Below are 8,881 nucleotides of genomic sequence, written 5' to 3' on the forward strand. Positions count from 1 at the left end.
ATTTTTCCGACATTTTAGTTCGCAAGGTTTCACCACTTGGCGCGCTCCGAATCACTTCATTCTCGGCCTTGGTTGTTTAAAAAGTTATATTTCGCGGGCAAGGCATTGCGCCACGTTTTGCAATGTGCGGAACTTTGGTAATTTTTTCATTCGAAAGCTTTGATGCTAGAAATCGTAAAGAAACTAAATTTAGTTTTGATTTCCTTTTTTAATTTATCAATTTATTTTTATTTTATAACGTTCTAAACTTTAATTGGTTATATCTAAACCAGAAATTATGGTATACTTATTATTTTAAAGCTTAAATATTCTACTAAATTATTACAACAAAGGATTAATGTTAATTAATATTTTTAAAAGATATCCTAATTATCTCTGTCTCGTAAAGTTTCAGTTTTAAAGTTTAGGTTTTTAACTGATTTAAACTAAAAATAAAACATTTAAAAATATACTAAAATAGCTGTCAATTTACTAATTTTGTGTAATTAAGTGTGTTTCAGCAGTATATATTATATATTATATTTTAGAACGGTAATGGGCCAATTGTGCAGTTCCCATTTCCGCAAATGCAATTTCGCGGTTTTCCATTTGCGCAGTTTTCATTTGCGCAGTATCCCATTTCCGCAGTTTTCCATTAGCGCGTTTTTCATTTGCGCTTTTTCCGTAAGCGCAGTTTTCCACTTGCGCAGATATTTTCCATTTGCGCGGTTTATCATTTGCGCAGGTTTTTCATTTGCGCGGTTTTTCATTTGCACAGGTTTCTCATTTGTGTGGTTTTCCACTTGCGCAGATTTTCCATTTGCGCGGTTTCCCAATGGGGCTGTTTTCCATTTGCCTTTAAAAATAACAATGTATTCAATATAAAAACGTTTATTCACATTTTCTTTACAACGGTTTTAATATTATGAATTTGATTAGTTTTACAATATTCTTGAAAATAAATCAGAGCAGCCATTTCCTTTTCAGTCGGCATTTTTAATTCGGCTGGCAGGTTAGATGTAGTTGACTCGGTTGATACCATTGTGGCACCGCGCTTTTTACATGCCCCCATAAGTTCGTTAAGATAATCGATAATTTTATCATCTGACATTTCCTCGTCCTCCGTGTAACGGAGAGATTCACTCGCATCACAATCACACGCCAGATCCGAATCTTCTTTCATTGTATTACACGATAAATGAGTCATTAAATGTTGTTTGAAACCTCTCACGGACCGGTATATTTCCGCGCATATCCAGCATTTCTTTGGTACCCTAAGCGGAGACATCTTCCTCTTTCCCCATAGAGGCTGGCTTATGAAAACCACAACGCATCGACGTAATCTTTACGTTTCATGGTGTAGTGAGTCATTTTTAAATTACGTCATTTTGGGGTTTAGACCCAGAAATATTATTCCGTAGCTCAAAGAGAATCGGGATGGCTAGTCACGAGGATCTCAACACCGTAACCGGTCGGCTAGAAACGTTCAAGCAATGGGACAACGTACACGTGAACAAGGAAGACTTGGCCCACGCCGGACTTTTCGCTGTAGACTCGGACGGCATAGTCGAATGCTACCTCTGCCACGGACAGTTAGGCAGTTGGGAAACCGGCGACGTACCCCAAGCGGAACACGACAAATTTTATCCCAACTGTCCGTCACCCGCCGCTTTGGAGGGTCAAGATATCCCGCCATCCGAAAAATACATCTCCGGCGGACCCACAACCACCCCCGAGGGACCCGGCGACGACGTAATCGTAACTCTTACCATCAAACGCCTCGAGGTAGAACATTTAATGAAAATGCTCGTAAAAACGCTAATTTCAGATGGTTCGTTTCAACCCTTTGAGTGAACTTCGGTATATACCCTAGGAAGATCGACGTAATTACCATGATATAAATAAAATACATTTCCAAAGACGTATTTTCAATGTAAATCGTATTATACAGCCTGTACTCGAAAAATATCTTAATAAAAACTTATAATTTGTATACACTCTGCTCTTTTTTTCCAAAACACTTCTACCGATGACCGCCCGCTTTTTTACGCTACCCTTTTACAACCCTTAGGGGCCCTAAAGTGTTCGAAAATAATGGCCGGAAAAGTGTTTGTAAGCGGAAAGTGTTTGTCGGCGGAAACCCTTTGAACTATTTATTACCAACTCGAAAGACAGGTGCCAGACATTCACTATGACGGATAGGTTTTGACGGACCTATTTAACGGTTTATAGCTGTTTGCATAACATCGTGTCAGTCCACACCACCTGCCGAATAGGGTGATAAATCATCTAACCTATTGACCTAAAATGGGGGTTTACCACCTAGGTTTTATGAGGTGGTATAACATCGTAAATCATCTAACCTATTGACCTCGTAAATCAGCTAACCTATTGACCTCGTAAATCAGCTAACCTTATGACCTACCGAAAATGGGGGGGAAAAGGGGGAGCTTACCCCCACAGGGGCCTGTTTCACCCCCGTTTCCCCCGCCCGCGGGGATCCCTATCGGTAGACGCACCCACTTATCTCTTACAGACTTTCTAAGAGTGGTTAGCGCCTCGTATTAGCCTAGCTGATTATTATTATTATTATTATTATTATTATTATTATTAAAATAAACTACTCACCTAGGAATGAATATAAAATAGATGATCGCCCCCCCCCACCTTCAAGAAAAATATATAGTTTTTTCATCTTGCTTGATGTTACTTTTTCAATATGTGCCATATATGCCATCAAAAACCCGTAATTAGTATAAAACGCAGAGTGGTTGGATCAATGCTCCATATTACAACTGAGTGTTTGGATGGCCATACTTTCAAGTGGAGGAGCCAGCCAATGTTTGGATTCACCTCATGGGGAAACTATTTGCTTGCAGCGTCGATGTTTCTTGCTGGGTTACTTCCGACAAAAACATTGACAATGTTTAAGCATTTCAAGCTCCGCTGTTTTTCTGAACGGATGTATTTCTATTACCAGTTAATGTTTCATCCTGTTATTGAACGAGTATATATTTTTTTAATGATTAACTTTCCATAATATCGTTTATAATTTAAATACCTTTTTAGTTGTGGAAGATAGAGCAAGCGACTCTTTTATCCGCTGCCAAAGAAGATGAGGAATTGGTAGTATCTACAGATGGCAGGGCGGACTCACCAGGGTTCTCTGATAAGTACGGTTGGTACACTGCAATGAATGCCAAAACTGTAAAAAATTTACATTTCGAGCTTGTTCAGGTAAAAAAAAAATTCCAATGTTTCATGTTACCTGACACTAAGAGCAATCTTAAATACGTGGCCTCTAGCCTTTGAGCGTGGTGTCAGGTAACGTCAATTTTCATTACGATTCCCACATCATTTTTTCCTAAATAGTCGACAGAGGTAAAAAGCTCAAACCAAATGGAACTTCAGGGCCTTGTTAGATGTTTGAAATTTTTCGAAGACAATGGTATCAAAATAAATAAAATGGTTTCTGATCGACATCTTGGAATTATTGCGTATTTGAAGAAAAACCACCCAAATATTACTCACGAATTCGACAACTGGCATGTTGCTAAAATTAACTTAAATTAATTTTTTTTTAAATTGACTAAGAAAGTGGTTTCTTTTTAGATATAAAGAAAAAACTGTTAGCTGTAGGCAACGCAAAAGGGATGGACTTACTTTTACACTGGGTGCAGTCTATCGTAAACCACGTTTATTGGGTTGCTGGTTCGTCGCATACACCCAATGATCGAATTATAAAATGGACCTCCCTTTTGAATCACATCTGTAATGTTTACGAAGGACACAATCAATCCTTTCCTAAATGTCTTCATGACCCCTACCAGTAGATTACGATAGACTCTGGTTACTATGAGGTAAGACTTTGTATCAGTACGTAATTTTTAAAATGTAAAGTTTTTATACATCTTTATTTACAGGAACCATATTGTATGACAAGCTAGCAGCTATCGTGAGTTCACGTTATACGCTAGCAGCTATATCACAACTGTCTGACAAATATCAAACGTACACGCTGGAAGTATTCCATTCAGTGATGAATTCATTTTTAACCAAGAGAGTACATTTTCACCGAGATTCTATCATGTCAAGGTATGAAACCCAAATATCAACTAAATTTACACTCTTATTTACAAAAACATTTATCCTGGAAAAAGAACTTATTTAGCAGTATTGCATTTCAATGAAAATGTCAATAAAGATCCAGCAATTAACGCAGAAGGAGAAGAGGAATACTATCTCGCTTACCCTAAAGCTAAACATGGGCAGCCAACAGTGAGAAGAATTCTCGTTCCCAACACATTTGGTATGATAAGAAAAGTTTTTCTTGAAATTTAAATATTATAATGAAACAATTGCAAATTGATAGAATATGTAAATAAGCTTTTGGACATGGCATACAACAATGCAATACAAGCTACTAGTGCTCAACAGCTTATGGCCCCACCATGTAAAGCTGACACTCTAGCAGCTAAGCATTCAGCTGATGTTAGTAAAAGTGATGTTGTGGCCAAAAAAAAAGACTCGTTTTCAATAAAAAAGATTCTGAAATTTATTCATTGCCTTGGATACTTAAATCCAGTAAAAAGACTCGTTTTCAATAAAAAAGATTCTGAAATTTATTCATTGCCTTGGATACTTAAATCCAGTAAAAAGACTCGTTTTCAATAAAAAAGATTCTGAAATTTATTCATTGCCTTGGATACTTAAATCCAGTAAAAAGACTCGTTTTCAATAAAAAAGATTCTGAAATTTATTCATTGCCTTGGATACTTAAATCCAGTAAAAAAACTCGTTTTCAATAAAAAAGATTCTGAAATTTATTCATTGCCTTGGATACTTAAATCCAGTAAATTCCTCGGATGGAAATTCGTCTCTTATTTTTGAGACTGCACAACTAGGAATTGGTGCTCTATTTCTCCTTCTCATTCTACGGAATGTAATATAAACAAATTGCCTATATGCAATATATCTATATTTTCTGTAAAATAAAGCTTTATTAGCAATTATCACAAGTGAAAATAGAATGTAAAACTTAAACCAGAAATCTATTATAAACCCTTTTCTGGGAGAAGTATCCAACCGCAAATTTTCTAGAAACGTTCTTTTAACAATTTATAGCTTGCGGGTGAGCACAATTTTATAAACAGTTGAAAAATATTAAATGTATACGCATTCCTTACGAAAATTTTACATTAGGGCAATGTACGTTTTCAAGTTCTTTAATAACTTGCCTTTATATATTTAAATCCATTCTCCTGAATTTATTACTTTAATTATTGTAATTTAAAACATTGGTGGAATAAAATTTATTATAAACTTTTGTTAAAACCAAATAGTATCTTACTCATGTATTTCTTGTTCATTCCTATCATCCATTTCCTGTACGTAATGGAGGTATGCTGGCTCGAGAACATCAATTTCTAAACAATTTAATTGAAATTTTCTCCAATCGAGACAGCAGCGTAAACTAGGGGTTTCTCGCACTAATCTTCCTATCTCTCGACAACAAATACTCTCCGTGGCTGTAGGCATTGGCCTGCAATTACCGCAAGTACACCTAAAAGAAATAGTTTATGCTTAAATTAATATAATGATTCATTAAAAATATTCAGAATTCATTTTTACCAATTGGTATTTCCAATACGTTCATTATTTCCCGCTACTACTGGCTGTTCATTTTCATCTTCACTATCATCTTCATTTGCAAAATACTCCGGGTGGTCAACAAGTAGAGGCTCAAAGTTATACGGAACGGCCCCTAGATTCTCCAATTCTTCAGCCATAATTTCCGGCAGGACCAAATTTAACTAAGTTTCATAAACCAAAATAAGTCTTGGCCTTATATATTGGAAATCGTTGTGATAAGGATTGTTTACCTTATAAAATCGCGTGCGTTTACCGCTGGCCTAAAGAATAGATGTAAAAAAATATTTCTACCGATCATAAACGTTTATATAAATTAGTTATCCGAATTTATTTATGAAGAAAAGTGTCATAACAAACATTAGGCTAAAAATCGCAAAAAGGAGTGGCTCTGAACGTGCGCCTAAATTCGCTCTCTCATTGGTTAGTGTTATAAAAGTTGAAAGAGGCTTCTCATTGGACGCTCGTACAGCCGCGAAATACACAAATTTCCGATAACTTTTTGGGTTGACGCGTTAGGCCCGAATTTCTCAAAGTTTTTATTTTTTTTTAAAATGGATTTAAAGTATTTTAACGAATGAAATATTTAAATAGGCTTAATTAAAGATGAGGAATCGAATAAGAGTAAGTTATTTATCGTCTTCAGCATCCCTTTAAGGGGAAGTCTATTGACAGTAGATATTGTTTAACTTTTAAGGAACAATTGCTCAGCCATGAATTAATTACGACAACAGGGGTTTAAGTTTAAGGGTCGGAATACATTTATTAGAGTACTTTATTACAGATTTGAAAATTCAGAGACAATGGATTGAAATAAATATGGATTTCTCCGTTTCGAATAACTTTTTTTTCGCAATTTTGGGTTAAGTATTTAACGAAACGGCAAAATATAGAAAACGGAATCCTCTGTGCAATTTTTCAAAAGAATATTATCAGTATACAGATATCACTCAGATCTTGGAATAATGTATACAGGGGCGTTAAGGTGCCACCAACAACGTGTAGAAGCATAAGTGAATAATATTATTATATAAGTGTGACACTACCTATTCTTCACATGCTAAAGATTTACTGAGAGCTATTCACAAGACAGACTGCATTACTGGCTTCGTCGCAGTGCCGTCTTAAGGCATGTGCTAAATGGGCTACAGCCCAGGGCCCCCACCCAGTTTTGGGGCCCCGGAAAGGCCAGCCACACAGCCTCTACTCTAGGGATAAGGGTTTAGTTGGTTAAATATTATTTATGCTCATTTAATATTACGTAAGTTTTAGTTACGTCTAAAGTAATTTGACTCATCGCCACATCGCGTATCATACGGTACCAACAATTTCTAAAACCTAACAGCGAGTCACTGTTCAGTAGGACTATGTTATACTTTGAAATTAAAAGTTTTGGTTTGATTATTGTGTAGCTGAATTTAGAAAACGAAAGGCTGACCGTTGGGGATCGCAAAAGTCTTAAGAAATAATTTAGCCCAGGGCCCCAAAAGATCTTAAGACGGCCCTGCTTCGTCGCCATTTGGCGTCCGCTTGCTCCTGCGTCACACGTAGCCAAGGGGTAAGACAGTCTCAGATAATCTGTACACCGAGTTCGTGCATTTAGCACTGTTAAAGATACATATTTTCAAGAGTTCGCGAGTTCCATTTAGCACTGTCAAAGGTACGGCAGTGTACACCAAGTTTGCAGAGTGTCTTACCCCTCGCACGAAGCCTCAGTAATATATTGTACAAAGTGACCAACGCTGAACGTTTTACGGAAAGGGGGAAGACAATTTCCGGATTTTCCCCTTCCGACGGCAGCAGGCACTAAACCGTCTAACCAATGAAAACTGTACACAAGAAAATGAACGACTTTTGACGGGTTGCGTTCTCCTTGTGTGGAGTGCTGCGTTTGTTGCTACTAGCTGACACGATGAAGTTATACTTCGCAAACTCAGGAAATTGACTGCTGACTACGCCACTGAATTTTCTGTCGATCTCTATAGTGCCTACATTTTGAAATAGTCGTTCAAAAGGGAGTCTATAAATTATAATTTATTATTATTATTTATTGTTATTATAATTATTTTTATAATTATAAATTATAATACTTCAATCAGAGAATGAAAATTAAAAATAAATATCTTCCTATTTTTGAATCTTCGATCAGAACTGAGGGAAACTATTACTCTTTTGCATTTTCCAGATGGCGCTACAGACAGATTTTGGCTCGTTTTCATTCTGAGAAGTATACGCCTATATTAAAAGGTGGGTAGAAATGCCGACCCACCCAGCAAAATTTGAAAGACCCATAAAGAAACTGCTATTTCGTTACCAGTCGTCTGAAACGAAGACGATTTTAAACTGAAAACACAAAACTACGCAAGACAGGAAGTTCATCTCCATATAAATTCAAATTTCACAACAGAGTAAAATGTAACTGAACGTTACTTCTACGCGTTCTTGGTACCATGGTATTTCGCTAGAAAGCGCGTAAACCCATATTCCCATCGATCGATCAGGGAAATTTTGCGCGTACCCCCGACACCTTACAGCAGCTGCTCTGAACGACATTTTGATTTGAAAAAAAAAACATACAAAAAATATTGAAATAATCGTTGGTACGTCTTATAATAGAATACAAGATCCAGAAGGAAAAAGAAACACCTAATTATAATAAATTTAGCGTTTCCTTTAACGTTTTGACACATATTTTATCAAAGTCGCAGTTGACTTCGTGGTCTCGTAGAGTACCTTGAAACCATTCGAAATCACAAACTGTCGAATCGCAGCCTTTCACGACAACGGGTATCTCGTTTAATCTGGTTTCAACTAGATATTGGTCGTCATTACAACGATAGAGTGCGAAAACGAGATTGGCGTTGAAAGGGCTGACCGCGCTCGATTTGTACGTTTCAGAAGATTGATCGCAAAAAGTGGAGGCTTTAGGTGGAGCTGCATCCCGTAACAACGAAAATATGGAACAGACTTTCTTGAAAGATCGCCCGTGAGAAAACATCACAATTGCGGCTGGAGAAGTCCTGCTTTTCATAGCGGATCTGAAATATTATGGAAATTGGCTATGAGAGTGTATACAAGGTGGGGCTAAGCACTGTAAGATGGCCTGTACACCGATTACGCGTACTCAACATTGATAAAGGTACAGACTCTAAAGATTACGCGTTATGTTATTAGTACAGTCACCGATTACGCAGAGTGACTAGCCCCCCGATTTGATATTTTGATCTGACAAGGCAATTTTATCAAAACTGTT

The sequence above is a fragment of the Leiobunum rupestre genome, chromosome 1 (assembly GCF_980474605.1).
Source record: "Leiobunum rupestre chromosome 1, qqLeiRupe1.1.hap1, whole genome shotgun sequence".
In the NCBI taxonomy this organism is placed as follows: domain Eukaryota; kingdom Metazoa; phylum Arthropoda; class Arachnida; order Opiliones; family Sclerosomatidae; genus Leiobunum; species Leiobunum rupestre.